This window comes from Puma concolor, chromosome B2 (assembly GCF_028749965.1).
Source record: "Puma concolor isolate L17-30 chromosome B2, mPumCon1.1.hap2, whole genome shotgun sequence".
In the NCBI taxonomy this organism is placed as follows: Eukaryota; Metazoa; Chordata; class Mammalia; order Carnivora; family Felidae; genus Puma; species Puma concolor.
The window spans coordinates 7,629,265-7,650,229 of NC_141671.1; the positions used below are offsets into that span (position 1 = coordinate 7,629,265).

The 20,965-nt window shown below is 41.4% G+C and overlaps 1 long non-coding RNA gene across 2 annotated transcripts in view; it reads right to left on the reverse strand.

Moving 5' to 3' along the window:
* The window catches only part of LOC147580699 (uncharacterized), a 47,542-nt gene extending 27,690 nt beyond the window's left edge, over positions 1 to 19,852 (reverse strand). Inside the window, exons 1-2 of one of the 2 annotated variants that reach the window (XR_015251022.1) lie at positions 15,080 to 19,852; positions 13,634 to 13,716 (exon numbers count right to left, since the gene is read on the reverse strand). This is a non-coding gene — a long non-coding RNA (uncharacterized LOC147580699). The remainder of the gene's footprint in view (positions 1 to 13,633; positions 13,717 to 15,079) is intronic. The other variant, XR_015251024.1, reaches the window with a different exon arrangement.
* Positions 19,853 to 20,965: the final 1,113 nt, after the last annotated feature.

Consider the following 20,965-nt stretch of genomic DNA (forward strand, 5'->3'; position numbering starts at 1 on the left):
CACCAGCTGGGACAGGAGGAGAGGGAAAAATACCGTGGCTGTCCCCTTCTACCTGAAATCAAATTTCTTACCAGTGCCTTCCATTGGCTTAAGCCAACCAGTAACTAGTGACACACATCGATGCAGAGGAAGCCCAGGCAACAAAGAGGCTGATTTCAACACAGAGGCATCTGTGGCTGCCATGCCCATCACCCCACCATTCCTAGGATTCAGCATCTCTCTGTCTCTGCTTTACCTCCTGTTTCTATCTTCTCTTTGTATGCTATGGATTCAAAGCCACCAAGACAAAAAGTATGTGTGGTTGATTTTCTCTGCTCAAATGCAAGCAGCATTGTTAGAGAGAGTTCTCATAGGAGGCCAGCCCTCTTCGCAATGATCTCTGAGTCAGCCTCCAAACCAATCAGCTGTAGCTTTCTTAGCAAAGTCACTTGGTACAAAGCAAACCAACGAATACAAAAGGAAACACCTGCAGCCAATTTTCTCAGGAGAGGAACACATCACGTGTACAAAGTACTTGGAGGTTATGTTTCAGAAACGGCCAGTGTTACGGGCTGAATGGTGTCCCACTCCAAAATTCGTACATTGGAGTCCTAACCACCATTAACCTCAGAATGGGACTATATTTAGAGACAGGGTCTTTAAAGAGGTAATTAACCTCAAATGAGGTCATTAGGGTAGGCCATAATCCAATATGAGTGGCGTCCTCCTAAGGACAGATGAGGACACGCAGAAGACACAGAGAGAAGACACCGTCCACAAGCCCAGGAGAGAGGCCGCAGGAGAAACCAATCCTGCCCAAAACCTTGATATTCAACTGCTACTCTCTGAATTGTGAGAAAATTAATTTCTGCTGTGAAAGCCACCCCATCTGTGGTGCTTTGGAATGGCAGCTCGAGCAAACTAATACAGTTAATGTTTCAGGTTGAACTACATGTATATAGATTCGCTATATTCGAAAGCCCAATGGTGCATTCAAAGTACTTAGTGATGATGGTTTCAGTCACTGGTTCTCTTTAACATTGGCTTCATCTTGCTTACCTAGGACTTTTTCTCTGTGTGCACATCTCTGACGTCTCTCCCTCTTCTCAAGACACCTGACATATTGGATTCAGGCCAACCTATGAGCTCATTTGACCTTCATTACCTCTCTAAAAGCCCTGCCTCCGACAACAGTCACAAAGACAGTTAGGACTTCAACACCTGACTTGTACAAGGACACGATTCAATCCGTACAGTCTTCAAACATTGAACCTAGTCTTTTAGTTGTCACAGCTGAAAACGCTCTATTCCCGTTTGGGCAGTAAAGAGCTACTCAGACCCCCCCCTCCCGAGTGCCGTGAAGCTGATCACAAATACTGTGATTATCGGTTTTCTCTAAAATCCAAATCCTTATCTTACCAGGTTATTATGGAAATGTAGTTATATTGTTGGTAAGTATATTTTATGAAGAGTGTTCCTGCCAACATCTTCCTCCTCTTCAGTGTACTTCTTGATTCTTACCTGTGTCAGAACCCTATCTGGATAGTCATCCTCCAGACAAACACCAGGTCTAGCCACTTTTGCCCACAGACATATCGCCTGAAAATTGCGTCCTCCACGGTGCCTGGGTTTTGCTTTCCCTCGCTTCCTATTGTCATTTCCAGGGTCATGATCATTCATAGTTTCCTTACCTGTAAAAGGGGGATAATACTACTACCTACCCTCACAGGAGCATCATAAGGATTAATTGAGTCTATAGCTATGATGCTTTCAAAATGATGTCTCACGTGTATTAAAGACCATATAACCATTTTCTGTTATTAACAGCCCTATCATTATTACTAGAAATACAGGTAATTATTTTTCCTACACGAGAAGCTGTTGCTTCCCTGATCCCCCTTCGCTCAGCTACTGGAGGGGTTGGCTATGAAAGTTTCATGCCTGCCACCTTCTCCAGAAGAGTGTCCTTGGCTGACAGGAGTTGCTGTCTCTACTGAAGACATCTGGGGTGTTGTGCCTCCTTTGCCTGGAGGCAACCCATAGCCAGTGACTAATGCGATAGGTAAAACAGCCTCGTCCCCTTTTCTCTGTGAAGGACAAACTCTGCCGTACGATCCACTCTCCAGGGTTCTGTGATGAGAACGATCCCAGGCCAGATGTTTTCTAAAACCACCCTTCTGTCTGGCTTCTTCCCGTTCTGTCTGGTTTCTCTCACTCCCTTGAAGGGTTTTCTGAAAACATGACCTCAACTACTCACTTGCAAGAGAATTCCTTGAACACAGAACCTATGGAACCAACCTAAGACACTCATCTCAGCAGAGGGAGTCTTTTTAGACTGAGGCTGTCTCATGTCTTTGCTTTTCTCTGCCATAATATCTAGCTTAATACCAGTCTCCTCCGAGGTGTTTAAACTCATGTTTTCTAGTTGATTGGTGGAAATACCTGCAACCAAACATGTGCAGGAGCAAAGCCTACTGATTTCAGTTTGCACGACTGGGAGCTTAAGAATGTAGATGCAAAGTACAGACAGCGTGCAATGGATAGAGCAGTTCACCTGTCTCAGCCACGTATGGAAATCACAGCAGAGAGCGGTGATTCGTATTTAAAGTGCCAAAATGATCAGATCAAGTGTGTCGTTTGGAAACTGCCTATCTACTCGGAAAGCCTGTGAGGAATATTGTCATTGAACACTGTCATATGCTTTGTGGATAGATTGTGTCATGCTCGTGACAGCGAATCCTGCAGAAAAGGCCTCTGAGGAAGTTGGAGGACAGGTCTTTATCTTTTCAGTCCTCCTGAGGTTACAGGAACAGGTTTCAATTAAAGGCAATAAAAGAATGGGAGCATCTTGCACTGCTCTGAACAACCAGAAGTTTCTACCTTGTTTCACCTGATCATGTTTCATATCATAATACAAGAAAAACTCAGTAGGATCCACAGATGCAGAGAGCCGTGTGCACGTTTGGCAGAATCCGCTCTACCCGCCTCGCCGCGAGGACCACGCGAAGTAACGTAGGAAAGCACGTGGCAAGCAGCAGTGTGTGACACGATTATGTGGTGCTAAAGGATCAGCGTCGACGTTGTGTGATTAAAAAGATACATTTCTCCTAGATAACACTTAAGGGTTGCAGGTGTATTAAGTCAGGATTCCTTTGGGAGTGAGTGGTAGAATCCTAACGTAAAACCAGCCTTTGCAAAAAGGGACTCAACCACTGGGTGGGTAGGACCTGGACAGCCCTGCACAAGGCCGAGATGCATTTGTTGGTACCAGCAGTGGCGCTGAATGGGAACAGCATACCAGGAGGGAAAGTACTGGTGACACGACATATTCATGTATTTGACAGGGGCTAGGACTTTGCAACTAAGAGGCGATGTGCCCCAATGGCTACTAGGGGATACTGACAACACCGTGGCTCTGACCTCACCATGAATCAAAATGACGCTTGGTAAAACACAGATTCCTGGGCCCTGATGCAATCTTTCTAATTTGGACGGTCCGAGGAGGTGCCAAAGAATTTATGTGTTTGACAAGATCCAAGGTGAGGCTGATGTTTCTGGTCGTGGGAACTTTGAAACTGTTCTTCCGGACAAAGTTAATGAAAAGGTACAGGTGAGAAATGAAAACGAAAGGCAGAAAACCTCTCTGGTCCCTCACAGGGAGGCTGCATTTCCTACAACATAAGGAAAAGCAAGTCAATACAACAATTAGTGGATTTTGACTCTGGCTTAATAGTCAGAATGATCAGACTCCAGAGAGGGAAGATAACCAAGGCAAGCTGTCACATGAGGCTCAAGACCTGGTCGGGGCACTTTCATGTGGGAGGGTATCACCAGGGCAAAGGCCCCTCAAAGTTTTGAACCCCAGAGCATTCTGCATCTTTGGAACCCATAGAAGGAGCCCACGCACCCCTACTAAGAGCTGGCACTCTTCCCTTCACTGAAGACAATGCCAAGACTCCTCCCCTGCAAGACAACATGTACAACCCACTTCCCAGTGTATGATCCATGGGCACCGATCCCTAAAACTGCCCAGAATGCCAAACCCCATCTCAGCATCTGCTACCGAAGAACACGGCTGTGGCGGTGGGCCTTGAGCTGGTGACGAGTGGAACCAGAAGCTCCACAGCATGGAGACTCTTTCCAAATGTTTTGTCTCTTCTGCCAATCAACTTAATTCTCTCCCACTAAGGACGCAGTTTTTCAATCCTGTGTGTGGACGACACAGCCATGGACATATCAGACCAATATGATAGTACTTCTATGGTCCAAGAGTCTAAGAGGCATGTCTTCTGGTCTAATTCGAAAACATCCAAAGAAAGGCACTCGTTGGTACGGCTTGGGCTATATGCTCGCATCTTGAACTAATCACCGTGCCATAAAAAAAAAGAAAAAAAAAAAGTAATTATGGCATCTTGAGTCAAAGCCTCATTCCTGGGGCCAGGGACTATTACCAGAAGAAGAGAGAAAAGGCATAGAATGGACAAGAACAATAGTAAGCCATTTTTGAAGGATTGATACTAATTTACAGCAGAATCCTTCCATATGTCCTCAATTATTTTGACAGCTTAAAAAGGTGTGTGGGAGGTTAGAGAAAAGAAAGAACAAAGACTATTTCTTCCACCACAAATTTCCACAACAGACTGGCTATGAAATTCAAAGTCAGTAATTAATCTTGGTTGCAAAAGACAGAAACCTAAACTCTAACTTAAGCAAAAAGTAGAATTCTTGGAAGGCTCTTTTAACTGTAGGAAGCAGAGTAATTCAGCTGGCCAAGTTCAAATAATATGTAAGGCCATCACTCTGGTCCCTTCCCTTGGCTTCTCATTGCATCACACTGTGCTCTAAGACCAACTTTCTCTACAGAGCAGGGGACAAGAGAAGGTGAAGCCACCTGCTTCCTGTTTCCCAACTTCATCACATGTGAGGAAAAGCCTTTTTGCCTTCACCTCTAGCTTAACAATTCTAGGAAAAATGTTGATGCCCCAGTTTGGTCACATGCCTGACTCTGCAACCAATCACGCATGAGCAGGAGAAAAGTCATCTAGGGTTGGAGCAGTTGGATTTCATCATCATTTTGAAGGAGGAAATGAATTATTCAAGATTACTGAAGAATCAAGAGAATTACATGGTTAGGGAAGGAGAATGAGCAATTTGCAAAAGGGAGGATTGTACTTCCCTGTAAAGTGAGAAGGGCACTAGACAGAGAAAACATGGACTCCACTTCAGGGAATATAAAGACAGGATTTGCTTTCACCATAAGTAGAGGAACTCCTAAGCCCAAGCCTGCAAAATTTATAACACGCACAAAAAAGAAAGGCACAAATTCCCTTTCAATTTCTTCAATTTTCTTGAAGATACAGGAAAAAACAACAACAGAAAAAAACTCGTCAATCAGATATAAGTCCCCAAATGGACTCTTACAAACCACTGAGTTCACCCTCATTATTTTTCAGGTAAGGCAGCTAGTACCCACAGAGAAGTAATTCGTCGAAAGCCACTATTCGGTGATAGGTACCATGATTTCTAGTCCAGAGCTCTTCCCATTACGCCCGTTTACAAGAGCCCCATTCAAACGTGGCTACTACAAATATCACCACGGTTCTGGACAACTATTGACCATACTTTGTGATTTTCAAGGCTGTTACAATTTTGAATGATTTTTCTCTGTTCACACAAGTTTTTCCATGAGAAGCCAGTAAACAAAGTTTAATATACCATTGCAGAGTAGGATCTAACGCAAAAGGATTAAAATTTATATTTAAGAAACCAAGTTTTAAACCTCATGTCCTGTACGCAGCCTTAATTACTTAAATAGCAACTTAATTACTTAACTGTAATCTGTCTCCACACTACTGACTCACGTATTTTGCACTCTTTGCATACATTCCCCTAGAGCTGTGAGGAAAGTTTGGCAAAAAAGACAAAGAGACCCCTATCTACACTCAGACAGAAAAATGAATAGTTAGCATATAAAGTACTGCCAGAAAAAGTTAACTTGATCTTACTCTCTTATGGAAGAAATGAAACAAATTCACCAAAGTTCAATCTTAACGCTTCTGGAATTAATTGTGAGTATAATTGGCTTCTCCTCATCTGTCAGAATATTCAAATGACTTAAAAACTTAAATGGAATTGGTAAAATATTTTAAGGATTCACTTTCTAGCTTAGATGATAAAAGTTGTCTTCCTGCATGTGAGGGTATGAAATCAAAATCAAATATAAAATCCAACAGTACGTGGTGCTCTTTACATTGAGTTTTTCCATAATAGTGCACCTTGTCTGGAGTTTAAATACCATGTCTGGAGGGGAGATAGGTATTAAAACCACAGAATCAAAAGAGACGAGGGAGTCAGGGAAGGTAAAAGAAGATAAAAGGCATGGAAACTGAGCCCCATGTCATGCCAAGACGATGAGAAAAGAGGAGGAGAAGGAAATGACAGTGAGGCAGAAGGAACTGAGAGAATGAGGTCTTGGAATCAAGGGAAGACATCATTTCAGTGTGGATGAATCGACCAACTATGTCAAATGATAAAGTAAGATGCAAATGAAGATTGGATCTTGTACTTGGTAATGTGGAGGCTGGAGGAGATCTTGAAAAGAACGAATTCATTAGAATGATCTGTATAAAATATTAACGGGATGGAGTTCAGGATGAAATGGGAAGAGGAGACATGTAGACTACCCGTCAGGAGCTGAGCTATCGAGGGCAGCAGAGAAGTGGTAAAGGAGCTGCAGGAACATATATGGTTATTGAGGTTTTTCAGTCCTTCTTTCATGATAAATGATATCAGAGCATGTTTTTATGCTGATGGGATGACTAAGTAAAGAAGGGGAAATTTTTAATTAAGAGAAAACAGAGAGGATTACAAATGAATAATCCTGCCGAAGCATAAAGAAAGGGACCCAGTGAGCAACGAATGGGATTGGCTTTAGGAACAAGGACAGTTCACCTGAGGCAGCAGTTGGAATAGCAGAAGAGGTGGACGAAGCAAGTGGATTGGTAGATTTGGTAGTGAAGGTGCGTAAAATCGCTTTTCAGACTGCTCACATCTTCTCAATAAGAGGCAAACTCATCAGCTGAGAATGACAAGGGGAAAAAAAGTGATGGGAAATTGAATAGAGAATAAGATGAACTGTCCACCTTAGATAATGTGAGAGTGAACACACATGAAAAATATAATAGGAATAATGAAATAGAAATTAGAATCTGACCAGAGAATTACATGGTTTCCCCCCAGCTTTGGCCATTTGCTGGTACATAAAAAAGACGTGTGTTTCAAGAAAGGCCGAGTTAGACTTCTGAGGAAGATGACGGAGTAGGAAGATCCTAGGTGCACCTTAGCCCATGGATACAACCAGATAACACCCATATCAGCCTTAATAACCCAGAAAATGGCCCAAAGACTGGCAAAACAGACTCTCTACAGCTGAATGTAGAGAAGAGGCCACATCGAAAAGGTAGAAAGGACAGAGATCTGGTCTACAGCAAAATGCACCCACACAACGGTCTGCGGGAGGTAGGGATGCCATGGGCACGGAGAGGAGAAACAAACCCTCACACCAGTAAACCCAGGCACTGGGAACCTGCACGGGGAAGATGAATCCCCGTAATATTTGGCTTTGAAAACCAGAGGGGCCTAATTCCTCGAGTTCTTACCATCAGCGGGACTTAACACCTGCAACTTTAAAAATCAGTGGTCTTTATTCTGAGCTGCACAGTGATAGGAAGCTGAGTCCCCACCCGTAAAGGCTCAGCACAACAAAAAGCCCTGCTGAGAACTACATAGAAGAAGCTGAAAAACACCTAGGTTACAGGGAGATTTACTTACTAGTCTCAGGGTGGGTGTGAAAGGGGCAGGGATCTCTAGAAGACATCTCCAGAACCAAAGAGCCAGCGGGCACCATCACCCCTCACCACCACTACGACTCCCATCCCCCAGCCACCCTATAGCCTAGACACATGGATGCCTGCCAGAACCAATGCAGTGCCAACACCTTCCAACTAGCTTGCTAACATCCTGTCCCACCTCCACAGTCTCCTGTGGGCCTGCGCCCTCTAGCCAGGCCTCAGCTCCAGGATACATCCAGCAGTGGAACAGCACAGACCTTGCTGGCACCAAATGCGCTGCCCCCCTGTTCTCCCGTAGAACTTCCCCATCCAATACACCATCGTCCAGAGCCCTTCCAAAGCACTGGCACAAGTACAGCATTGGGAAAACAGCCCCAAAGGGGAAAACACCACTCCAAAGAGAATCCTGCCTCAGGGAAATGGGAAGATAACCCCCGCATACCCAGTACGCCTTCAGCCCCAGCAGTTGGCTGGGGGCAGACATGTGGTCCGACTGCAGCCTACCCACCAATGAAAGCATCTCAGGGGAAAACACAGAGGAAGCACCCGGCTGCAATCAAGCGGGATTTACTCCTGAGATGCAGGAGTGGTTCAATATTTGCAAATCAATGAAATACCTCACATCAACAAGAGAAAAGGCGAAAACCATCTGATCTTATCAATAGACACAGAACAAGCACAAGACAAAGTACAATATCCATTCATGATAAAAACACTCAAAAAAGTAAGTTTGGAGGGAACATGCCTCAACATAATAAAGGCCATATGTGAAAAATCCACAGCTAACATCATGCTCAATGGTGAAAAACTGAGAATTTTTTCTGTAAGTCAGGAACAAAACAAGGATATCCACTTTCACCGCTTCTATTTAACATAGCACTGGAAGTCGTAGCCACAGCAATCAGACAAGCAAAAGAAATAAAAATCATCCAGATTGGTAAGGAAGAGGTAAAACTTGCACTATTTGCAGATTACATGATACTTAAACTTAAGACTCCAAAAAGAAACTACTAGAACTGATAAATGAATTCAGTAAATTCACAAAAGCAATATACAGAAATCCTTTGCATTTCTATACACTAACAATGAAATAGCAGAAAGAGAAATTAAGAATCCCAATTACAATTGCACCAAAAGGAGTAAAATACCTGTGGAAAGAAATGCTGTGATCGTGGACTGAAGAACAATTTTTTTTAATGTTTATTCATTTCTGAGACAGAGAGAGACAGCATGAGTGGGGGAGGGGCAGAGAGAGAGACACACAGAATCCGAAGCAGGCTCCAGGCTCTGAGCTGTCAGCACAGAGCCCGACATGGGGCTCGAACTCACAAGCCATGAGATCATGACCTGAGCCAAAGTCGGCCGCTCAACGACTGAGCCACCAAGGCGACCCAAGAACAATTTTTTTAAGTTCGTTTATTTATTTTGATAAAGGGAGAAAAAACACTGAAGGGGCAGAGAGAGAGAGGATCCCAAGCAGGCCCAGCACCATCAGCGCAGAAACCACCCTCTCCCCGCTTCCCCACACACAATGCAGGGCTTGCACTCACACTGACATCATGACCTGAGCCGAAATTAGGAGTTGGATGCTCAACTGACTGAGGCACCCAGGTGCCCCTGGAGGAACAAATAGTTTTAAAATGTCCATACTATCCAAAGGAATCTAAAGACTTAACGCAATCCCTATCAAAACACCAACACCATTTTTCATGGAACAAGAACAAATAATCCTAAAATTTGTATGGACCCCAAATAGCTAAAGCCACCTAGAAAAACAATAATGCTAGGTGTATCACAATCCCAGATTTCAAGATATACTACAAAGCTGAAATAATCAAAACAGTATGGTACTGGCTCAAAAACAGACATAAAGATTAATGGAACAGAATAGACAGCCCAGAAATGAAACCAAGATTATATGGTCAATTGACCTTCAACAAAGCAGCGAAGAACATCCAAGACGTTCTTGTCTCTTCAACAAATGGTATTGGTAAAATTGGACAGCTACATGTAAAAGAATGAAACTAGACCACTTTCTTACACTTGAGTTACCATACAGTAAACTCAAAATGGATTAAGGACCTAAATGTGAGACCTAAACTATAAAAAGCTTAGAAAGGAACACAGGCAGTAAAATTCTCTGACATTGGCTAGAAAAACATTTTTCTAGCTGTGTCTCCTGAGGCAAGGAAAACAAAAAGCAAAAGCAAAAGCAAAAGCAAAAACAAAAACAAAAACAAACCAACAAACAACTCTTTGAACTACATCAAAATAAAAAGCTTCTGTACCGTGAAGGAAATAATCAACAAAACTAAAAGACAACATACTGAATGGGAAACCATATTTGCAAACGACATATCCAATAAAGAGTAGTATACAAAATGTATAACAACTTATCCAACAGTAAAACAAATAATCCAATTAAAAATGTGCAGAAGACACGAACATTTCTCCAAAGACGACACACAGATGGCCAACAGACACTTGAAAAGATGTTCAACATCACTTATCATCAGGGAAAGGCAAGTCAAAACTATAATGAGAGATCACCTCACACCTGTCAGAATGGCTCAAGTAAAAACCAAAAGAAGCAAGTGTTGGTGAGGATGTGGAGACTAAGGAAACTGTGGGCACTGTTGGTGGGAATGCAAACTGGTACACCGTTGTGGAACAGTGTGGAAGTTCCATAGAAAATTGAAAATGGAATTACCATATGATCCCATAATTCCACACCTGAGTATTTACCCAATAAATATGAAAACACTAATTCCAAAACATATATGCACCCCTATGTTTAGTGCAGCATTATTTACAATAGTCAAATTATGGAAGCAGCCTTTGTGTCCTTTGACAGATGAATGAATAAAGAATTGGCGTAAGAAAAAAACGCGATAGACTATCACTCAGCCATAAAAAAAGCAATCTTGGCATTTGCAACAACATGGATGGATCCACAGAGGATAATATCAAGTTAAGGAAGTCAGAAACATAAATACTGTATGATTTCATGCATAAGTGGAATTTAAGACACAAAACAATCAAACAAAGGAAAAAAGAGACCCACCAAAAACCAGACCAACTACAGAGAAAAAGCTGATGGTTATTAGAGGGGAGGTTGGTGAGGGGATGGGTGAAATAGGTGAAGGGGATTAAGAGTATACTTATCGGGATGAGCACTGAGTAACGTACAGAATTGTTGAATCATTATATTGTACACCTGAATCTAATATAAGACTATATGTTAACTACACTGGAGTTAATTTTTTGTCGTTTTTAAAATTTTGAAACAGTGGGTGTGTGAGCAGGGGAGGGGCAGAGAGAGAGAATCCCAAGCGGGCTTCACGTTGAGAGCACACAGCCCGACGTGGGGCTCGATCTCAGGAACATGAGATCATGACCTGAACCGAAATCAAGAGTCAGATGCTTCACTGACTGAGCCACCCAGGCGCCACTGGAAATTTTAAGTCACGATGAACCTAGGCTGAGGTTATGCCATGAAGCGAGAGAGAGAGAGAGAGAGAGAGAGAGAGAGAGAGAGAGAGAGAGAGAGAAAGTAGTTGTAGTTATGTGCACAGGAATTGTCCTAGTGGTAGACTAAACAATATAAGCTGGGCAAGGAAGGAAATGAGGATACAGAGTGGGTTAGGGCATAACAGAAACTAAGGTTGGGACGAGTTCATGGAGTTGAGACATCAGCACAAGATGGAAGGACAGGGGATAGTGTTTGGAGAGCAGGATACTCAAGATTTGATCTCTGCAAAACGTTTAGTTTCTGGTGACAACCAGGACACGTGCAAGGAAATGGATGGATGAGGGGAGACCAACGTTCTCGTTCTAAGGACTGCCTACATGCCCAGCTAATGCTACACCACAGTGACAAATAACCCCGCTGTTTCAGTGGAATCAAACATATTCCCAAACTGCCCATCATGCAAAGTTGGATTCAAAAGTCTACAACTCTGCTCTCTTTCCGTCGAGTGACTCAGAGCGTCAGACAGCTTTCCAGCGTGGGCTCTGTCTGCATCTCAACATGTGGCATCTTTAGTCACTGAAAGGATTCTCTTCTTCCTGACGGAGGAGAAGCAAGAAAATGGAGATGGTACGTTGGCCCTTAGGCGCATCGGCTCAGAAATGATACTCATGCTCTCTACTCACCTTTTCCTCCGCCATACAGCCCCACTATCTGCACCAAGTGTAAGGTAACACAGGGGATCTGGAGTGAGCACCTCCGGCTGCCACAATATGGACATTTCATTATTAAGAATCATCAGGGAGGTAACCTATGAATGTCAATGACGGAAACAAAAGAACCAGCGGGTAGTCGAGACTGTTGGCATGAACCACCGAGGAGCTGAGGGCTCATGTGCAAGAGATTATCTTCCCACTATACTAACCTCTGTCTGAAATCTGCATATGGGATGTCAAATGTCCCAACGTGGAAGGAGATATTCAATCATCGAGATCTTTCCGAAGGCAGTAAATCTGAAGCTATTCAAAATGGACAGTTGATGAAGCTGATTACTACAGAGCTAACCATATTTCCTATGTGGATTACCAGGTTTCAAAGACTAAAAAATATGGGAACAATAAAATTTTAGTGAACATAATTTATTCTTTCCTTGATGATTTAGAAGGCACCTTTCGCTCCTGGAGTGACTTAGGGACAGGCCTGTGAACATCAATTATAATTGGACTGCGGATATGCACGGCTATAACTCACATGGGCTCTCTGCACATTGGGAGCACAAGCAGGGCAGCAGGAAGAGTAATGACAGCAGGGGATGGAAGGGTCTGGAGCTGGGGAAATGAACCAGGTGGCAGGACTTTCCCCCAAAGGATAAAACCAGCAGTTGAAATAATAAAGTTCGAGGATATGGGGGACCCTGTATTTCAGTCAGGGCTGATACTTCTCTCCAGGAGGCATCGTCCAAGTGTGGGAATAAGACCACAGATATATGTACTAACCACGCAGGCAGATCATGTATCTCCGTCTAGTAGGTTCATTTGTTAGAGGCAGACATGGTGTACCCAACTATTGGGCTTTTTGATACATGGCCCATCAACCTGAGGCTGGGGCTTTAGAGATAAAGTGCTAATGATTTTAAGGTCGGGGACAGGGCTGCAGTTAGGAGGAAATCGAAAGGCAAACCGGGAAACTAAAAAGGTAAGCAGAGGCTGAAGAATTTGGGCATAGAGCCATATCAAGAACAAGAGAACATGTCGATTCCAGAACACAAGCACCTGGTGATGAGAGGGATTCCTATTAATCTTCTTGAAAAAGCCATACAAAGGCATGGAGGAAACTGTCATGTATAATACTAAGTGAAGGAAGCCAATCTGAAAAGGCTACCTACATACTGTTTGGCTCCAACCATACGACACTTTGGAAAAGGCAATATATGGAGACAAATATCGAAGGGGTTGGCAGGGGTCGGATGAGGGAGGAATCCATACGTAAGCACAGAGAATTTTTAGATGGGTGAAATTATTCTGTATGATACTATCATGGTAGATACATGTAATTATACAGTTGTCCAAACCCAAGAATGTATATCACCATCAATGAACCATAATGTAAACTAAGGACATCGGATGATTATGTCGTCAGAGTAGGTTCACCAGTTGTAACAAACGGACCACAGTGGGATAGAGGGAAAATTACTTACCTCCTCACATTTGCTATGAACCCAAAACTGCCCTAAGAAAATTAAGTAAACAAAACAAAAGGCTTAGTCCATACTCAACAATATATTGTACACTTAAAATTTTGTTAAAAAGGTAGATCTCATGTGAAGGGTTCTTACCACGGTAAGATTCAAGCAAACACACAAAACAGGCTTCGTCAAGAGATCATCATCTTGATGGGGAGAGACAGATTGGACAAATACTGGAAATGATATGCAGAAATAAAATGTAAATAAAAATTGCCATTTACTCTATTACAATGCCGGACAAGAGTGTTCTATCTAGAAGCTCCAGGACTGCATTCCCCACCCCCTTTATTTTCCAGGTTCTATAATTCTGCTCCCCTATTTGGAAGCTAGGTCGATATCAAGCTAGGACGGGAACTATATTTGTAATACAACTTGATTCACAGAGAAGAGTCAAAGAATATTTTTAGCTTGATAAAGGACTTAAATTCTTATTGTCCCGTAGAGGTTTTGCCTTCCTTAATCTCATTCTCTACTCCCCATGGATCTAAATCCCCTGCTATTTCCAAACCAAAAAACCAGAGGTAACCGAAGCTGACCAAGGGACAGAGGACTAAAGAAAGTAGGCTAGCGCCTGGGTGTGATGGGAGTAAGGAGGAAGAGTAGAGTTTCAAAGACAGAGGGGTCTTTGGGAAAATAAGAGGACTGGGGTAGGGAGGAAGGGAAACAGGGAGTTCACCTGGGAAGGCCTCCAGACAGACCAGTAGGGGGCGACTGCGTAAAAAGCCTCAGAAATCTATTACAAAGGACCACCCAAGCAGGAGAGCACTGGGCTCATGGAGTTTTGGAGAAAGTACTCTCAAGATGTCCACCCGAGGCTGAACAATGATGCAAAGAGACGCCATGGCAATGCAGAAGGAATTAGGCATTTTCAAAGACATATGCCAGTTGGGAGAATTGCCAAAGGTGTCAAAGTAATTTTACCCAAGGCTCCCTATTTACATAAAAAGAGCTATTTAGACTTATTTGTGTTTTAATTTTATTTTTCCTTATTAAAGTTAAAAAAAAAACTTGAAACATACTTTGCTCTAAATTCAACTTTCAAATCTTCTCATCTATTTATAAACATAATAAATGTTAGACAAAATAGACCAACTTTTGGAGGAAACTTTGATTAGCGTTTGATAAACTCGAGTTACGAAAACTAAATTCCTCCTAAAATAACCAGCCTCATTTAAAAACTTAATTAAATCCCCTTAAAATTTCCAAACTGCACTTATAAATTAAAATGCCTGACTTTCATATGCCTGATTGAGTACATTTATGATTTTTCACAAGCAAATTCTTTCCAGGTTCTGAGAGAAGGTGTCCAAGGACTTGGATGGGGAAGTTCAACGCCGAGCACAGGCAGGTGCCAGTCTACATTTTGCAGCAGCTGGTGCAGTTCAAGACAAGGATTACAAATGCAAAAATACAATTCAAATGTAGTTCTACTGGACAAAGGCCAAGAAGCTGAACACTGACACACCAAAGCAGACCCAAATTCTCTCCGTTTTCTGTACTGTCCAAACTGTGCTCCCAGAGGCGTGCCACACCTACCCGTGTTAGGTTTGAGCCCAAAAAGAATTCCTTACAAATCAAACCCATATTTCCCTGGCATTCTTGCACTGCTGGAGGCAGAACTTCCTGCGCATGCTCAGCTGTTCTATTTTTGTAACAAACTACAATTCCCACAACTCTTATGGCTTGAGCTCCGTGGGAGGCTTCTGCTGTGTGATTGCTAGATCAAAATAATTCTGTGCAGCAATTAACTCAGAAGGAACACTTTCTCTTTCAAGGTCCTGAGTGAAATTATGGAGTAGGTGTCCCTACAATATCCACTAGATAAGCCAGATCCTTCTTAATGTCCGGGGTTTTTTTTTCCCCCCTTTGGGCTGGATTGGACAGATTTATCAGAGTCCGTTTGAAACCAAAGTCATTTCTGTAACAGACAAATTTGTTTTAATTTCAATAATCGACATGCTTTTGAAAATCACTGCAAGGATGAACTAGGAATGTTGAGGATATAGAAGTGAATTAAACAGTGATGATTGTAGTCAATTAATCATTTTTCTACATCATGCTATGCATGCGAATTGTTTCAAGCAAACATCTAGGTTGACTTAAATTTGAAATATCATTGTTGCTGAATGTAAAATAATTCCCAGGGGTGCAAAGGAAGAAACCATGGGCTAAAAAGGAATAATTTCAAACAATTTATACCAATTGGATTGTTTTATAGTCTGTTGCCAAAAAAGGTGTGATTGTATTTCCTCATGAAGGCTGATTGGTGGCAGAGGGTGAGGCCAGGGGAAGGGAGGAGGCAGTTAAGACGGAAGAAAGTCAGTTCCTTCTTGCATTTAGTACTACTGGAAACGTTTCCTCTATATATTCGCAGACTGCACATTTTTTAAATAATCAGTCTATCGTTAGGATTACACTACAAGGGGCTATGGCATATATAACAGACTTTTCTTTAGCTTAAACACTTTCAACCCGCCAAGGTTGTTTTATTCCCAGGCCATTGTGCACTGCACCAGTGGGCTTCTTACTGAAGCAAATGCATGACTCAGAGAAGAATTATTGCTTCCTTTTAATTTATGGCTTAGAGAATGTTGTGGAGATCAAGCTCAAAAATTAATTTCAGATTGGTCCCAGAGGGATTGCTTTTAATGGTTCTGTTAATTCACTTTGAGAGAAACCCTATTAAAGTTGATGAAAATGGCAAAGACCCACTAGCCCATTTCTAATCTAGATTTTGTTTGCAACAGACCTCATCCTTCTAATTAGAGTTGTTAGAACCCACTTTAATTTTATTAATAATAATTAACATTTATAATACTTCAGTTTACAAAGCACTTTCTCATTATCAATTATGTTTTTAAATCATCCCAGTGATCTACTAAAGTAGCATATTAGTTTCCTATTGCTTCTTTAACAAACTACAGTAAATGTAATGGCTTAGAGGAACACAAGTTTATTACACCTTTTGGAGGTCAGGGGTGCAAAACAGGTCTTACGTGGCTAAAATCAAGGTATTGGTAACATTAGATGTCAAGTATGCTTCATCTAAAAACACAACTACAGACACAAAAGAGTTGTCAGCAGGACTTCATTGCTTGTGGAAGCTCCAGAGGAGAATCTGTTTCTCTGATTTTCCAGGCTTCCGGAGGCTGCCTGTGTCCTTTGGCTCACGGTTCCGTCCATCTTCAAATCCAGCAACCAATGCACAGATAAGTCTTTCTCATGCAGCATAATTCTGATTGCTTCTGTTAACACATCACCTGACTCCCTCTTGAGCTCATAAGGATTCCTGTGATATTGCCCGGCCCCCAGCTAATTCAGGATAATCTTCCTCACTTCAAATTCTTAACTGACTCTCATGTGCAAAGGTCCTTCGCCATATGAGTTCACACACACACAGGCTCTCGGATTAGGAGGAGGAATCTTCAGGGAACTGTAATTCTGCCGAGCACAAGTTCTGCCTAGCAACATTTTAAATGTTTTAGCATTAGTGATGGTGAGAGTAAGAGCAGAATTATTTCACAGATGAGGAAAACAAGACCAAAGGATCGACAATCACTCAACCTGAGACAAAACTATAGTTTAAAATTGGTATCCGGATGTTTATCTACTAGTTGTTCAACTCCATCATGGCATATTAAAGTGCAAAACAAAAGTTCCTATTAGGCATTTTTATTACACTAGGAATGACATACTCAGCAATTTTTTAGGCCATTTTCCAAAATTTTGCTTCAGGGCTTCTTGTAAATAATATCCACCATACTTTCCACCAATTAATTAACATTAAGGAGGATAAAATCTAATAGTGATGACTTTGATAAAGTACATATCTACAAATTCCCTTAAAAAAGAAAAAAAATACTTTCAGGTCCCTTAACATAATGGAAACTGCTTAAATTCCACTATTTTTCACATACTGTGAAATAACTACATAGATCGGTAAGGAGGACAAATAAAACCATCCATAGCCCACACCTAAACCACACCAGAGAAGAGGAGATTTGCCTCTGTAGGACTTGGAGAACAAAGGAAACCGTCAGAAAAATAGTGAATCGCTATTCCGAGGTATACTATTGCCATGAGTCATAAAGTTGTATGTCTGGGACCCAGGGACACAGATGAAATCACAGGCTATCTTGTTCGCCTGTAGGAAGGGTAGAATCTCAGACCTTTGTCAACGCCTGGCAGTTCAAAGGGTAAAGATAACAGTAAAAGTTGGGATAAATCTAAGCATTAAGTATAAACAAGATTATTATCACTGGGGCTGGCTCAGTCAATGGAGCGTGCAACTCATGATCTCAGGGTCATGAGTTCGAGGCCCACATCGGGTGTAGAAATTACTTAAAAATTAAAAAAAATCTTTTTTTTAAAGAATATTACTAATAAAGACTAACTTATAAGAGGTATTTATTTTTCATAAGAGGTATTTAAATACAAAAAAAGAGTAGATAATAGACTGAAATTACCAAAAAGAAGATAGTTTGGAGTTACAGTGTCTCAAGATCACTAAGCAAAAGAAGTCAGTCAGAGAAAGACAAATAGCATATGATTTCACTTATATGTGGAATTTAAGAAACAAAACAGATGAACATGAACATAGGGGAAGGAGGAAAAATGAAGCAAACCATAAGAGATTCTGAAATGACAGAGAACAAACAGGGTTGCTAGAGGGGAGGTGGGTGGGGGATGGTCTACATGGGTGATGGATACTAAGGAGGGTACTTGTTATGATGAGCACTGGGTGTTGTATGTAAGTAATGAACTCCTGAAAACTAATATGAAACTATATGTTAACTACAATTGAAATAAAAATTTGAAATAAAAATGATCCTTATATGGATCAAAATTTATATTAAGTAAATATGTTGTCAGGCATGTATATTTAAGATGCCCACTATAAGAAATTAAAGGGAATGAATAACTTCTAAAATTTTTTAAATGTTTATTTATTTTTTAGAGAGAGAGAGAGAGACACACACACACAGACAGGCAGACAGAGTGCAAGCAGGGGAGGGGCAGAGAGACACAGGGAGACACATAATCTGAAGCAGGCTCCAGGCCCCAAGCTGTCAGCACAGAGCTCAATGCGGGGCTCACACCCACAAACCATGAAATCATGACCTGAGCCAACATCAGATGTTTAATTGACTGAGCCACCCAGGCACCCCAAGAATGAATAACTTCTAAACTGGTAAAATGGAAAACAAAAAGTATTAAAAAAAACAAAAAAACCTCCATTTTTCAGTAACAGGCAGGCAAAAAGGAATGTCAGAAGAGAGCAAAAAACAGAAAACCCACAAAGTAGAAGGTAAGTAGAAACACAGTAAGAAGGGAGAAGAAAGATCAAATCTAGCAGTAATCACAGTAAAGTATAAAACTTGCTTATGGAAAGGGACAGATTTTCTTACCAGATTTTTAAAAACTTACTCTATTCCATTTCAAAAGTGATACAATCCCTCTCTCTCTCTCTCTCTCTCTCTCTCTCTCTCTCTCTCTCACACACACACACACACACACACACACACAGAAAATAAAAGAAAAATATTAGTACGAAGTCCTAACAAAGTGAAGCTTGCATAATAAGATCAGACACTTAAAATTTAAGGAATGTATCAATAAATATCCAGCACTCAAGTGAACTAATGGTTCCCTGAATTAAGGTGTCACAACACTATATATTGTTTTTAAGATTATTATTCACAAATACAGGTGTCAAACTGTTAACGTAGCTAATGAGTTATTAACCTTAACTCAGATCCTTGCATCTGTTTCCTGGCTTTTAGGAAATGCCCTAAAATGCCTCCTTTACTCAGAAAAATTTATTTTTGAAACACGAATCACTCCTGTGATTCTGAAGATTCTGAATAAACCTATGCCCAAATGGCAATGCCCCATCCGTCTTGTAAAAGAATGATATACAGAAACACAGAAATTTCAAAATACATTTTTAAAGACTAACGAAGGACTTCACCTGCTTTGTTCCCCATATGCCAAATTGAGTAACTTTAACCCTGGTACCGCTCTCACTATGAACCTAATTGTTTCTGGGATTTATTTTGTTTGCTTGATACTGAATCAGTGTTCTGACTTAGAGACGGAAACATTCCGAGAAGCACAATAATCAGTAGGTTATGAATCCTACTGTCAGGGACCTGGAGGAACCCTTAATCCCTCAAGGGGATGGATCCATTTAAATGTTCTTGGGTGCCTGGCTGGCTCAGCCATTACAGCATCTAACTCTTGATCTCGGTGTTGAGAGTCTAAGCCCCACACTGGGCATAGAGATTACTGAAAAGTAAAATAATGGAAAAAAAAAAAATAAAGTGCTCTCTCTCTCTCTCTCGCGCGCGCTCTCTCTCTCTCTCTCTCTCTCTCTCTCTCTATATATATATATATATATAGTCCCCTGACTATAAGAGCATCAGCATCACCTGAGAACTGACTTGAAATGCAAAGTCATGGACTCCAACCCAGCTCTTCTGAACCAGAAATTCAGAGTGGGGCCCAGCAAGCTGGGCCAGGTAAGTTTACCAAGACTTCCAGGTAAGTTTTATTATTTGAAGTCTCTTTTATTCTCTAAAGATGTTGAAGATGGGCTCCCCAAATCCAACAATGAAATACGCAAATTAGTATGGCAGAATAAAGTACTGGATTCTCCGGTCTTTGTTTCCCTTACGCAAGACTGAGATGAACACTTCACTAGAATCTTTAGAAGTCTCAGGAAATACGCAGGATAACTTCCATTTTCCCAACATGAGTAACACATTTACAGCATGTAACTCTTCATCAATACAGTCATGGTGGACGGTCTGCATCCTGACCTAACTGTTCCCTCGAACAAGACAAATAAGCTTTTCAAGATGGCAAAGTCTTTAACTTACATGATGATCACTAGGAAGAGACCTATCAAATGGTAAGACAGGAATTTAACATTCACTTCCAAGCTCAGGGTTTTGAAGTAAGAGGATCTTCTAATAACTCCAGGAGTAAAATAATAAGGGAGCTGACTTTTTAAAGTACAACGGGAGTGACTATATTTGCTGTGTGTGATATCTGGAGGAAAAGCAGAGAAGTTGATTTATTTAAGGTTTGCATCAGCTTTGGGATTTGACAAATACGAGTGTCAGATACAAACATGCAATTATTTGTTTTGAGCCAAAAGGTTAAATTGAAACAATTAACGTTCTATGCGAGCACAAAACTTTGCCAAAGCAACCCAGAGGAACCCATCATTCACCTTTAATCCTTAAGTCTTTGCGATGACACAGGAGATCTCAGGCCATGATTCTGCAGAAGTGTCAGTGATGGGCACTGATTTCACAGTAAAAACAGCAGAAGTGGTCCTTCCTCAGAATAGAGCCATTCGTTATTATAACAATTCAGACCAGACAAAGAGGCAGGAGCCAGATTTTCTGAAATACC